This window comes from Lactuca saligna, chromosome 7, assembly GCF_052625555.1.
Source record: "Lactuca saligna cultivar CGN05327 chromosome 7, ASM5262555v1, whole genome shotgun sequence".
In the NCBI taxonomy this organism is placed as follows: domain Eukaryota; kingdom Viridiplantae; phylum Streptophyta; class Magnoliopsida; order Asterales; family Asteraceae; genus Lactuca; species Lactuca saligna.
The window spans coordinates 89,086,521-89,102,408 of NC_136423.1; positions in this window are offsets into that span (position 1 = coordinate 89,086,521).

Here is a 15,888-nt window from a genome sequence, read left to right on the forward strand (position 1 = left end):
TATCCAGCACTCGTAATTGGTGATATCTAGATCGTAGATCTATCTTCGAGAAGTAGCTTGCTCCTTGAAGTTGATCAAATAGGTCGCCAATGCAGGGTAGAGGGTAACGATTCTTGACAGTGAGTTTGTTCAGCTCTCGGTAGTCGATGCACATCCAGAACGATCCGTCTTTCTTCTTCACAAACAAGACCGGTGCTCCCCAAGGTGAGAAACTTGGTCTAATGAATCCCTTTTGGTGAAGTTCGTTAAGCTGACTCGAAAGTTCTTGCATCTCTGCTGGTGCCAAACGATAAGGCGATTTTGCTACAGGGGTAGCCCTTGGAATTAAGTCGATTCTGAATTCGACTTGGCGTTGTGGTGGTAATCCCGGTAGTTCTTTTGGGAAGATATCAGGGAAATCCCGTACCTTTGGGATGCTGTTTATATCCTTTACCTCCCGACTCGTATCGACGATGTGTGCAAGAAATGCCTGATAATCCTTCCGCAAACACTTTCGAGCTTGGATGCACGAAATGATGCGAAGGTTTGTACTTGATTTGTCGCTGTAAATCACTAATGTTTCATGGTTAGGGAGATTTAGACGAACGGCTTTTTCAAAGCACATGATGTCGGCGCGAAGCGGACTTAACCAATCCATGCCAACTATAATGTCGAAACTTTTTATTTGGACTGGCATAAGGTTGATTGGGAAAGAGTGACCGTCTAAAGTTAATGTACAACCCTTGTATATGCAATTAGTGTTTTCCGTTTTTCCATTTGCCATTTCTACAGTGAATGATTCTTCTAACATGCTAGGTTTACGTTTAAGTAAGTGAATAAAGTTTTGGCTCACAAAGCTTATCTTTGCTCCGCTATCGAATAAGATGCATGCATGTGAATTATCGAGAAGAAACGTACCAGCAACTACTGTAGGATCAGCTACGGCTTCCTCGTGACCAATAGCTTATACTCGTCCCACTCCGCCGGTATTTGCTGCCTTTGTGCAGTTTCTTTTGTAGTGGCCCACCTCGCCACAACCGTAGCATGCTTGGCCTACACCAGCACCGGGAACTTGAGTGATCGGCTTTACGGGGGCCTTGCAGAAACAGACAGTGTGTCCCTTTCTGTTGCAGTTGGATCACTGCATTTCCCGACAAGGTCCGTGGTGGTGGTAATTATACTTGGTGCACTTTGGGAGGTTGCCCACATAAGGCTTTTTTGGGTAGAGATTTGTAGGAACAGTAGTAGGTACCGTCGCAGCGTTTACGACAACCAGTTGTTGTTTCTTCTAGGATTCTTGGGAAGATCCACCCTTCCCCTTATTCCACCCTCTCTTGTTGTTGTTGTTATTGTCGTTTCCCTTTTGTGGTTCTGGTGCAGAAGTTGTTGAGTTTTGATGATTTCCGTGATCAATAAGCGATTGTGCCAGCTCCTTGGCACTTTCAAAAGTGTCAAGTTTTGAAGCTAACACGCTTGAATGAATTTGGGGCGACAGTCCCAAATGTATCGCTCTATTTTCTTGCTCTCGGGAGCAACCATATATGGGCAACGGATTGCCAGCTCGCAGAATCTGTTGGTATAAGTTGCTATGTCGGTACCAATCATTTCCAGAGTCCAAAGTTTGTGCTCGAGTTTGTGAATCTCTCCTCGTGGATAGTACTTCCTCATCAACATGATTTTCAAGCTCTCCCAGCTTATTGAGTTTGCCACTATCAGGGTAAGTACCTTAACATGGCCATTCCACCAAGTTAAAGCCCAATCAGTAAATGTGTAAGTTGCAAACTTGACCTTGCTGTGCTCTGGGTAGGAGCAGATTTCAAATACTGATTCCGTTCTTTCAATCCACTGCCTTAAAATCATCACACCACTCGTTCCATTGAACATCCGGGGCTTAGCATTCGTAAAGTCTTTATAGGTGCACTCCCGGGGTTGCCCATGACTGTCGCCACGGTTGGAAGGATGTATGCCAATTCCTGAACCAGTAGTAACAGGGGTATTGATCTGTGACATGGCAGCTGCTACAGTTGCGGTGACTGCTGCCTGGAACATGACAACATCCAATTGGGGAGGTGGAGGTGGTGGTGGTATCGGTGCTTCCCTACCGTTGTTTCGTCTCGGATTTCTACGCGGAGGCATCCTTCAACTAAAGATTGAAAAGACAAGGGTAAGAAGTCCATAGTATAGAAAATGTATGTGTCTCATGAACTAAATTGCTATAGTTCAACAACAGATGATAGTATGAGTCTCAAAGATAGAAGAGCGAAGGTTATTCGTAAATCCGAATATATAAACAAGCGTATGGTTTTTCCATAATATTTTAAAGATTGAATGCGATACTCAACATAGTAGTAATAGCGTGCAAATTATATTAATATAATAGATGATACAAGGATCACGAAAATTTGACCCTTAAAAGGGTCTCCGATTACAAGAATTTAAAGGAAGTAAAAACTTTTAGCCGAAGTCCTATCTTATAACAAAATTTGAGGTTTTCGCAAGTACTACTTGCGACGTGTGTTGCGCTTGGAGCTCGACTCCGCATCCGATTGCTTTGACTCCATAAGACACCTATCGAAGGCGGCTTGTTGTTCCCTCAACTCTGCAAGGGCTGCATTCATTTGTGCTTGGAATGCTTCGGCGCGGAGGTGGGTGTCATTCTGCAACATATCCAGACGACGGATATCAGCCGCGTGGACTTGTACTTCCACGTTGACTTCGCGGATTCGATTTGCTTGGACCCCCGATTGGTAGGACTGGTTGGCCAGTTTACCTACCATGACCGGAAGTGCTCGGTCGGCCGAACCTCCATCCCTGATGTCGTAGAAGTCTCAACACATACTGTAGGGAGAGCGTATCCCTTGTTGTTGGCTCCAGTGGATGAGGTGACTTCCCCAAACGGGATTCGGTCCTTGGAAGTTCCTCCTAATGGGTGGAAGGTTGACTACTTCTGGTTCCGATTCTGTACCAAAGTCATCCCCTCCATCCAACTCGATAGGCTCTTCATCCTCTTCCGGATCCTCCTCTACCCATCCTCCGTTGCCTTGGTTCGGGTAGTAGGGGTCCCCATGCGGGTGAAATCCAGCCATTTGACTATACGAGAATAGGGTTATAAGATTTGAACAAAACTTGAGACATGTAATACTAATTAATCTATTATATGCACCAAATACTCCTATAGCATTTAAATTGTACGTTTGATACTAGTGTCTATTTTTGGTAAGTTTTGACTTGTTGCTCACTACGATCATTCATCGATATACGTTAGTCTAATTTCGGATAAACATAGTTGATCAAGCTATATTCGTCCCAAATTTGATTACATATCTCGAGAACGAATCGTAGTGACCAACTTGTCTTAATACTTTTGTATAGTTCTCATCATGAAAATATGTCGTTGTATACATGTATTTTGGATTTTCATGCCCTAAAATAATCTATTTACATGAAATATGGATTTTAGGTACGAAAACTTTTTTCAGAGACTTTGAGTCCCTAAGCATTTATAGTTTGTATATCTTATGAGGTTCGATATACTTAGTTCACTATAAACATTGCTCTGATACCAATCTGTCATACCCCCAAACCGGAATGCCGGAAACATTCGGGGGCGGATGACTTCATGTGGTAACGTAACAAATGAATACATAGTAAAGAAAGCAATACAACCATCATATATATAATTGAAAGTTTACATTGTTTAAAAGAGTACATGTTCAAAACCAATTACAATATGATGTCAAAATATGATTTTAAACTGGCACCGCAGCGTCCATTCTTCAAAACCTATTTGTTACCTGTAATTACTGAATCCCTGGGACATACAAGTAGTTTTGAAAGAGTAGATCAGCATTTAAGCTGGTGAGTTTCATAAGTATTAAATGACAATGTTTGTATGAAATGAAATGTTTTGTTGTTGTTTGTTTGTTCCTAGAAAATCCTATATTTTCTACTAGCATAAATGTAGCCTTCTTTCAAGACCAATGTTTGTTTCTAGAACATGTATGTACGTATAAAATTTCCAATATGTCTGAAAAACCCCGTAAATCATTGTGTTTTTAATACTCTATGCGAGTTTTATAACCATGCTATTGACAAGGAATGCCTATACACAATGTTCTTCAGGCGTTGGAATGTTCTGACATTCGTCACCCCAAATGGTGGACTGTAGCTAACAGTCAGCCTGAGTCAGGGCGTGGGTTGTGAAGCCCGTCACTACTAGAAAAACAGCCTTTTACGACGCTCATTGCGCATCGTAAAAGGCTCAGATGACGCGCAAATGCGCGTCAAGGAAGGCCTTGTCATAAAGAGAGACGACGCGCATTTACGACGCTCATTTACGACGCACAATTACGACGCGCATTTACGACACGCAATGCGTGTCAAGGAAGGACCTGTCATAAAGGAAGATGACATGCATTCACATGTCGTAACCTTACGACGCGCATGTTAATGACACGCAATGCGTATCAAGAAAGCCCCTGTCAAGAAAGGCCATGTCATAAATGAAGATGACACAAATTTTTGCGTATCATAATTTTAAATGTTTAAAAAAATATACTATTTATAGATTTACTAATTTTCAAATTAAATAATACATTAAAAATCTCATAAGACAAAATAAAATACCATAAATAAAAAAGATAATTCATTTCACTAATATGTCAAATACAAATAATTATTCCAATAGTGAGTAAATGTTATAAAAAAAATGAACTCATTTATATACAATTGCATTATCTAGCTTACTATGTGCCAACAACTCTCTGTGTGTTTACTTTTGCTTGAGTCTCATTTCCTCCAAAACTTCTAGCCATGCCAAAATATGATATCTTAAATTCATCAAGTCCTTGGCGTGAAGTCTTAGATAGAAGCTTAACTGCAATCTCCAATCCTTCTAGCAGACCCTAAAGATCATTATTGGCCATGTAGCAGGATCAGCCTGCAATCTCTTTTCTACCTTCTTATTACTTGCAAGCATCTTCTGCCTGTTTGACCAAGATTGTGCCTTCAGCAGCAACATGCTGCATTGCGTCAAAAAGATAAAAACGGATGACAACAAATACAAATAATTGCATTCTACTTTAAAAAATAGTATAGAATCCAACTCCTAAATCACAAACCTGTTTAAACATACTAGAGACAGGATCCAATCCATGGGGTATTTTTGGAAAATAGTCTGAACATTCTTGACAAATCATCAACCTACAAGTGAAGGGTAGAAAGGGAAGAAACAAATGTTCACAACTAGTAAGAAATCTAAACACTAGAAGTTTCACAATGATTGTTGATTCCTATAAACTCAAATGTGAGTTGAGAGGCTTGTTCACAACCACTAAGAAATACTAAGTAGAAAGAAACAAGCCCTTAATCCAATAAGCTATATATGAGTGTTTCTTGCAACATAAACATTTTCATGAAAATGATATAGACAAATAAGAGTGATGATATTGATACCTTAACTACGCCATTGGTAAACGAAATTTTAATTGGTTGATAGCAATACTTGACCTCTGAAAACAAATAAACAAAGGATCACATCATAATTAGCTCAATGAAGTAATTCTTATACATTGTCTCTACCAAAAGATTCATCATGGAAACATTTTTGTTGGAAATAACTAAACAAAAACCCATTTAGCATCATTAACCTGTTGGAAAAAGTAAAACCATGATTAAATTATATAATTTCGTGTTTAAATAATATATATTTTTTAATACCTGATGAACTTTGGGTTGTTTGTGAACATCTTCATAAGGATCATTCTCCATATCACTCAAAGGATCACTGATAACCTCCACAGGAGGCTGTCAGATTGACTTTGGTGCTGCTACACTTGCAACAATTAAAGGTCTACGCCTTTGTAATCGCCCCTCAATCTCATGATCAAATTCCTTGTGCTGAAAGTGAAATTAATGTAAAACATGTATATATTTCTAGAATGCAACACGTGATTTTTTGTAAGAAATTAAGTAATGGTTACAAAATATAAACCCGCAAGCGATGCTTTATAAGAAGTTTGTGAATTGATGGGATGAAAATGGTAAAGTCCTCCCCAAGTGCATGTGCCAAACAACAGAGTGCATCAACAACATCTTTTCTTAGCTCATTGTTTTTTCTACATGCATGAAAAATGTTTTAAAAGAAAATAAAATTAAAAGTGAAAAGGAATTCATGTTGGGAGAGTAACAAACTAACAATAACATTGTTAACACACCCATCCAATACAAGCTTCAGGTGATGCACGAGTGTTGAAATGTGTCCTGTAACCTAATGAAAAGAAATTAATGGCATTTTGTCAAATAATTTATGATAAATATATTTATTACAAACCCAAAAAAAAAATAATAATAATAATTCATTAACCTGAACACGAGGGATTAATCGTATCAAGGTTTTTATAGCAGCTCGCCTTATGTCAACAGAAGCATCCACTTTAAATAAACGTATGAGGGCAGGAAGAAGTAGATGCATATGTTCATCCAATGTTCCTGTAGAACAAAATTATATAATAATTTATGTTAGGACTTAGGAGACTAATTATTATAATTTCCACAATCACAATCACACTCACCACCAAAAACTTCCAAAGTGCAAAGAAGATCACCGACATAAGTGTAATCATTACACCTTTCAGCATCCCTCAGAACTTGAATACAACATGGAAGAATTATAGGAACATATCTCCTGAATTCATCTTTCAGGGCCATACAAATTTGTTCAACTAGGTACAGGATCTGATCAGAAAGTCAAATTACATTATTTCCCTTTAACACATGTGCATAGTACAAAGACAGATAGTAAAAGCACACTTTACAGGGGTCCATGAATATGACGATTGGCTATTGCGAGACTGAATGATGACCATAATTCTGATATTAAAGAAAGCAGCTCGGGTAGATACTTGCGAATGTGCGGAAATAGCAACCAAGAATGGTTAATGATGATGTGGCGTTTAAGTAGTTAGTTTTTGTAATTGTACAAAGTCAAATACAATCCTACCTGGCGCACAATTGAAACAAGAGTTCCAAGCTTCCAAGTTATGAACTCCTTGAGAGTATCTTCACACGTACAGATAGTGTGAAAGAAGTCTGGTAAAACCTTTGGCAAGTAAGGCACACAACCAAGACCCATTGACTAAAAAACGATATTAGAAAAATCAAAGAAGAGGAAAAAAGAATCTACAATATGCAATTATATAATAAATATGTATATTATGTGTTCTTTAAGTCAACGAACCTTGAAAATAAACATGAGAGAGCCAACGAATTTTTGATGATAACTAGAAAGATAAGGGTCTCTAAGTATCCGAATTAAAGAACTGATAGCAACCTGCAAATATAATAAATGAAAATTAGACTAAAGGAGTAAAGGTACGACTTCTTTTTTATTTTTACTTTTTGATAAAAAAAACTTTACAGTGGAGAAATAATCTTCTGATGTTGCAAATGATGTCCAAAAATCCATTGGCAATTCATCACTAGACTGGATATGTGGGCCCGTATCATTGGTTGCACAGGTCCCATCACCCAGAGGCCCTTGCAAGCTTTGTTGATTACGCTTATGAACATGAGGATCCAGAGCACCCATTATTCCAAGAACCTGATCACTCATTGTTAACATAGATTTTTTCCAGCATGAATCTATGTACATAGCATCATAGAAACCAGAAAAGGGTAAAAAACATACCATAAGAACTTCACTCCTTGTAGACCATGCCAGCTCACTATTTAACAATTTTAAAAGTAAGCCCAACTGTGGGTACTCATTATATGGAGCTATCACATAACTACAAAAAAAAACCAATCAATTTTTGTAAAAAGGGTAAACTACATTGCAGTGTCACTTGTAATATTGTTAAAGATGAATACATACCATGTGCTCTGTACAACCTGACCAAGAGTTGGAACAGCAACCTCACGTTTAGTAGCAGCGGCTCCATCCAACAAAGCTTCAACAATTCTTGGCATAATTTCAGGGATATATTCTCTCATAAGCTTGAATATGCATATTAGCATTAGACACTATTATATTTATGTTGATATCCGTTGTAATGGTCAGCCGTAATTGAGATGCAACACTTGGAGCATTGACATCATTTTAGTACATGTACATTGAAACCAAACAAGAAGACATTAAACAAGTAGAAAGAAAGAGAAAAGAGACCCCTTCAGAAATTTATCACTAAAACATATTTGAAAAATTCTAGAGAAAGAGATAACCTACCTTAAGACACCATCAACAGGTTCAACAAGAGGCTCCCAAGCTTCAAGTTTATCATTATATGATATGGCAGCCAATGAGAAGCAAACAGTGGCATTGAGTTAATCAGGCCTGCTATGGAGACTAAATCCAATATTGCTCAATGATATATTAGATAATGGTTTCATCTGCAATTCCAAACATATAAAATAATTCAGATCCTAGTTATCAATGTGGAGGATAACACTAAACCATTTATAAATATCCAGGGGGAGCCTGAGGCAGCCACAAAGATATACTTTCAGCTCCTTTATGTTTCTTTATTTTCCCGACAAGTTGAAAACGAACAGGAGCTTTAAAAGGCTCATCTTTTTCAAGAACTATGCATGTGTTTGGAGGCTCATATCCTGTAACAACAATATGACCAAACAACAATATCAACAAGATACTTTTGGTAGATGCTCCACCTATGAAGTCCAACAGCTCTTCAACTTTGCTTGCATGCTCTAAACAGAATATTCTAGGTCTTAAATACCCATTACTCATGTTCCATACGACTGCATAATAAGAGGAATATCTATTAAGAATACAGGTTAACAGTTTGTTTTCTTTCTGACAGGGCCAATTCGGTGGTTGATCCTCCTTCACTATCTTTTATGCTTTTACTACCTTCCCCCTATTTTAACGGTATAAATGGGGGGTATATGTGTAATTACACTCTCCAAGACTAAGTAAAATTATCTTCTGTACATAATTTGGCATGTTTTGAGGCCAAATAGTTATGAAGTCAATATCGAACACCTAAAACTCGATACCCTCCAAAATCATTATCACACGCACAAAAAATAGACACTTTTACCCCTCTACTCAAGAATGTACCCCAACATTCTTGCTTTCAAGGCATAAACCAAATCTTGGTCAAATCTTTTTCCTGATTTTTTTTTCTTTTTTAAAATTTAAAGACAATGAAGAAGGGCCCATTTGCAGGTTGGATGTTGTGAAGTTCTAATGCTTGAATTCGGAGGTGTCAATTCCATTCCAAGTGTTTTTAGTAGAAAATGTCTTTCCTGAAAAACCCAAAAAATAAAATAAATAAATAAATAAACTTTCTTTAATCTTTTTGGTTTTTAGCTTGTTTAATTACAGGAAAAGTAAAGAAAAACTATTCTTTTTTTGGCAATTTTGTAGTTTAATCACTTATGCTATGTTTTTTCCAATCAAACCATAAAAGTTCCACACATTTTTTTTTTAAATTAACCACTTTAACCTTATATAATAAATCAAAATGTCTTTCAACTTTTATCGTTTGATTCAAAAAATAAAGTATTAGTTGGTTAAAATTTAAAACTGCTAAAAATATAATGTTTTTTTTAATATAACTTACCCTTTTATTGATGTGACAGGAAGTAATTTAAGTGGAAGATTAACGTATGACAAGGGAAAAAACATAAAATGGTTAATGGACTTACACTTTCTGAAAATTGTGGGCTTGGAATCCCTGCAACCATTGATCTAAACAATGGAGTTACTTGAAGTGGAGAATTAAATTCTGAATTTGGCAATGCAACATCATTCTTGAATTCATCACAAGATTGTAAAATATCTGTAATTCAAAAATATATATATATATTTCTCATTATTATCAATATGATGTTAATTATAGGTAAAATTACAAAAAAGGACATAGTTTAACTTGATTGATTCACTCATCAGATGTTATCATATTTACATCACCAACAACTCACGTTCTTCTTTCTGATGATCTTTTAAATGAGAGCTTCGTATCCCTGGTAACAAGGACTTAGGCACCCTGCCATTGAAATACATTTAAAGAATATTACCAATTTACCCTTCCTGATATATTTGGAATAACTCTTTCTAGCTTCATATGTCAAAAGACTTGTAAAGATTTCTAGCTGACCTTGGAATAAATGACATGGTAAGCAGGTAAAGCGTGAAACAGAAGAAATTTTCACTAGAATGTCCCAAATCTCAACAATTTACCACCATATGTTTTACACAATTACTTTGAGATTTTCTAAAGGAAGTTGAGAATGTGAAATTCAATTTTGAACAAATAAATAACGCCAGATGCAACAACAGGTTCAGGTGACAGAAGGGTAGTCTTTTCGCCCAAGAGTGTTAGAGAAGCTGTTAAAAAAAATGGCAGGAGCTTTATGAATTGCTTAAGAAGTAATTTGAAGCCCTAGACATTCCATGTTGACAAATAGTCATTATATAAGTTCATTTTTTTCTTAGAATGCTTTAAGAAGGTGAGAGATGCATATTATAACAGCTCTTTTTATATGCATCTGATTAGTAATTAGCAAATAATATTTGTAATTGAAGCTTTATTTGATTATAGAGGCAAATTGGAAGTTTCATGTGATAGGAAACCTGATTAAACAAGCAATCGAGAATTCAACACATACAGGACCAAGAACAGCAGCTATTGAATTTATGAGGCGACCTACTCCTTGCTGAAGCACAACCGATCCATTCTCTTCAAAAAAAAGGATATCTATAGCAAGGCCAAGTACACCTTAATGAACGATTTGATTTTGAAGAGACAAGCCAGCAGTCTTCAACATCGGATATTGTTCTAAGGTCTTTATTTTAGGAATGAACAAGGAGGTGATGGTGTAAATCGATGACCACCAATTAAAGCCTTCGTAATCGTCCGTGAAGAACATCACGCCACAAGAGAAGAAAGAAAGTGACTGCCTAAAAGAGAAGAAATAAGGTGACAAACTGAAATTACCTGCATGGGAAGTGGGATCAGAAAGATAGCTAAACCAAACCTTGGAACTTGTTGAGACCTAAGGGCTGGCTGGCGAAGGTTGCCTCCTTCAATGTTCTTAACATTATATAGACCGTACAGTAGTGGAGGTTGGATACTAGATCACTAGAGGGTAGAATAGACTGAAATTAGAGAGTTGGTTGCTTCATTAGAGCTCGATTGGAGTGGAATCCGAGATTGGAGAGTGGAAGAAGAGAGAATCAGAGAAGTTCGAAGTGTGGATTGATTTTTTAGGGTTCAATTTCAAGTCAATAGTAAAGAGTCCAAAACGATTACACCTCCCTATACCTCACTAAATAATCGAAACCCTAGAAATTCTTGAAATCTTTATGAACAAGCGATGAAGATGCGAACTTGTGGGAGGATCATGCTGGAGATGCAAAGTTGGAGACCAGATGTAGAGAAGTGAAGCGGTGGAGGTTTGAGAATCGAGAGAGACGAAAGAAGGAAAGGGTTTTTTGGCGGGGATGAGCTAGGGTTTTTAGTCGGTGGAAACAAAGCGGGCTTTTTAATTTTTGGATTTCATTTCCCCCTTGGATGAAACGTGTGTTTCATTAAAATTTATAAAGTGACATGGTTAGACGACACACATTTTATTTAAGGTGCCCTCCGTGTTTTTTTTAGACACTAATTCTAGGGCACGCAAACATGCGTGTCCACCATGCTTCATATTTTGGAAAACTGACATCAACTTTTAGGGTACGCACAAATGAGTGTCCTCTATCAGCACGTGTCATTGATTGCGCGTCGTAAAAGGCTGTTTTTCTAGTAGTGCGTATAGATCTATACACAAACACCATGCTCCCCCTCCAAGGGATTCTGGTATATAATATAGGACTTGAAATGTGTAATCGAACGTATGTGAAGTTAATGTCTCACAAAACTTAGTATAAAACAGATTTACGTGTGAAAATGTTCGTTTGTTATTGTATATGAAAGTAGCTTCTTGAAGTAGTATTTCCATGTATGTAAAAGTTCGTAGAATTTTTGTAAAACTATACCTATTATAGTTTCCTAAAAGTGTGTTTCGTTTGTATAATAAACCCTTAGTGAAAATGCTCACTTATTATGAAAAGTATAGTTTTTGTAGTGTGAAAACCGACACCCATAAACATAGTATAAGAAAAGTGTCTGATTTATTAAAATACATAAATCATTTCTCATTTCAAAAGATAAAATGTTGTCGTGGTATAATTTTCATATGAAGGTTTCCATATAATAGTTATAAATCACAAATGATTCCTTTGATAAAACGCGTATAGTGAATGTTTATATAACACACAATAATAATCGAGTGTTTTACTTGTATTCCCCCCTTAAAAGCATGTAAAAGTACTCATAAAACATTTAAAAGTGTGAATTATAGGGGTATGAACTCACTTGAAAGATCGGAGGTTGCGGGATGAAAACCAGACAGAATTTCGGCTCGAGAAAGTGGATTTCCTCGGGATTCTCGGGAATCTCGGGAGCACAAATGACCTTCGAGACTTGAGCAAAGTGATTGGGGCTTCGGGGTAGCATGGGCACGGAAAACGAGGCAAGAAAGTAAGAGAAATGAGAGAAATGGTGCATTTTCTTCGGAACCCTCGCATCCCTTTTATAGGGGTTGAGAACCGACCTCGTACGCTAGGCGTAACTCGGCCCTATCGGATGACTCCCCTTCAAATAATACCAAGGGTTTTTAATTAAAATTTATATTTTAATTATTTAATAAACTTCAAAAATTCATATCTCCTTCATACGAATTCCGTTTTCGATGTTCTTTGTATCCACGCGAACGTGAGACCATACTCTACAACTTTCGTTTAGATCCCGTCGGCGAATTTTGAAATTATTTATATTATTTATTTTTAAAAGGTCGCGGTAAGAAAATTTCTTTAGAAATTCATAACTTCTTTACCGCTAAAATACCATTGTCGAGACCTTCGATTCTCATTTAGGTCATTCCGGCCAAAGGTCGCTCGATCTCTATTCGAGTTTTTAGCCGTCTGTCGTTAAGCCGAACTTGGAAAATTCCTAACTTTCTTATACGAAGTCGGATTTGGGCGTTCTTTTTACGTACGATCACGGTTTTATGACATCTAACATAATAGGTAATTTAATTAGTGATTTTTGGATATTTTTTTTTCGAAGTTAATTTTATTATAACGAACGTGGTTACAATACTTGACTTTTTAGGTCGTTTACATGTAGTTGAAATATCGGGTTGTCACATAAATTATAATAAATATAATTTATGATATAGTTATGATATGACTATTACAATGATATTTTTCAATATTTTACACATAATTATCAATAAGGTATTTGTGAGACACACTTCAATTACTTATTCAAGTATAAAACAAAAGCCCTTAAAGTTATAACCAGAGTCTCCTTGAGGGAGAGCGTGACACTTGTATATAGATCTATATGGGATTGACAATCCCACATCCCTCTATTAGCTACAGTCAAGCCGGCTGGCTTGGGATGACAATTGTCGTACCGTATTACAACGCCTGAAGAACGTTGTGTTTAAGGCGAGGCTTAGGTCATCAAGTATGGTTATGACAACTCACAAGTTTGAAACTGATAAATAAGTTTGGTGTAAAAATAAGTAACAACTTCATATAGTTTTAATATATTAAAACTATAATATTATTTCACAAGTTTTATTACAAGTATAGGTATAGAATACTATACAATTTCTGAGTTAACTTATTTTTCAAAGTCTTATGGGAGGTTAAGACTATACTACTTCTGAAAACAAATGCACATACAACAGAAATTAGAGGATTTTCTGGAAGAACACATACATATTTAATAGAACAAACAACAAGTTATTTATATAACATACTTATGAACTCACCAACTTAATTGTTGACACTCATTTCAAAACTACTTGTATTTTCAAGAAAGCAGTAAACAGGTACCAACATGTTTAGAGGAAGACCAAGTTTCTTTATATTTATGTTTGTAAATTATACTTTTGAAACACATTTGTAAAACTTAAAATCTTGTGTAATAAATGTTGTACTTTGGTTTCTATTATGCATTGTTGTGATACTACAAATGAAGTCCTCCGCCCCTGAATATTTCCATCGTTCAGTTTTGGGGGTGTGACAAGCCACTAACCAATCATGTGCACATAATACAGATAAACATACTATTAACAAACCAACAAACAAATAGACAGATCTTATAGATCACTAAGCATAGCAACATCCTAAATACTAGGATACTGATTTAATCAAATAACTACAACACTATAGCATACATAACAGGATATTAAATCCGAGGCGCCGGCCTTGGTGCCTTCAACCTGCAAGTACAGTGAGGAAAACTCACCTCACAATGTCGAACCACACAGAAAACCTTCAGCAGCTGGCTCATGAAAATCCTGAAATATCACAACAAAACAAACATCTAATTATCAATTGGATTACCATCCTTAACTAAGGATCCATACTTAAGGTAAATTTCCAGTTTACCTTTTTCCCAATTGAGCCAAGGCCGAAGTCCTAATTTTTTTGGTCTAAAAGGCCCAAATTACTTCAAGAACCATAATTGACCCAATTTTACAAATTGGGCCCAACTCCTTATTGGGGCTTATCCTAAGGTCCAACTCACCAAATGACCAAAAACACTCATACTCAAAAATTCCAATCAGTGCCCAATCCATACAATCCCAAAGGTGGCCCAAAACTCGAAGCCCAAATATCAAAAGCCCACGGACGACGTACTTTAGGCGTACAACGGAGGTACGCAGGGCGTACACGAGCCTCGTATTAACCACCATCAGGGTGGATGAACGAGTACATGGGGCATACTCCTCCTACGTGGAGCGTACCTTTGCATATCCAAAATTCCATTAAGTGCTTAATGGCTTAAGCACTTAAGCCCATATTACAAATCCAAGGTCCAAATGCACCCTAAAGTCATAAAGTCTCCAACTTTATGACTTTACACGTCCATAAGCTCTTAATACAAGGTCTTAATCCATTAAGACCCTTTTTCAAATGCATGAGACACTTATGGCCATTAGGGCCTCATTTTTATGACTAAGGACCCTTCCTATGGTCTAGATGGACAACCCAAAACATCCAAACTCAAACATGCTCAATAATGGGACTTTTATGGACAAAAGAACATCATAAAGCTACCAAGATGAGATCTAAGAAAACCAAACATAAAGGTAGCAACTCTTTGCCTTCTGGAGCTTCCAAATGAGATAATGGTCCAAGATCTATAAGCTTGCTTTCCTTCCTTGGCTCCTTGATGCAATTACTTCTATTTTAAGCACACAAATAACACATTTTATTCTCAAAACACTCACTTATGGGGTTAGGGTTTGCTAAGAATGGCTCAAGGACTTGGAGGCTGAAAGAGTGAAGCAAAATAATCCATAAAGGTGCTTAAATACTCCTTAAACCATAAAAATTAGGCTTTATCCTAAGATTAGTACACCTAGCATACTCACATGTACACACAGTGTACTACTCAGGCTCACAAAAATTACCATTTTGCCACTAGGGCTTCTTAGGGCTACATCTTTATATTCCAAGGACCCAAAATTACATATTTAAAATACCAAATGAAGATTTTAAAAATAACTAAAATCCTGGATGTTACAAATCTCCCCCACTTAATCTAGACTTCGTCCTTGAAGTCTGCTACATCAAACAAATCTTGGTAATGCTCCTGCGTCTCCGCCTCCGGCTCCCAAGTCCACTTGGAGCTGTTGGGTTATGAGCATTCTAACACTCCTAAGTGTACATGCAACCCTAAATACCTTGGATCTATGTTTTCTCTATTATACATGCAAATATAAACATCCAAGGTATTATCCTAATCTAGCATACAAAATAATGGATATAACAAGATAGAATACATACCTCTTTGATAGTGCTTGTCTTCATGAAGCTTGAGT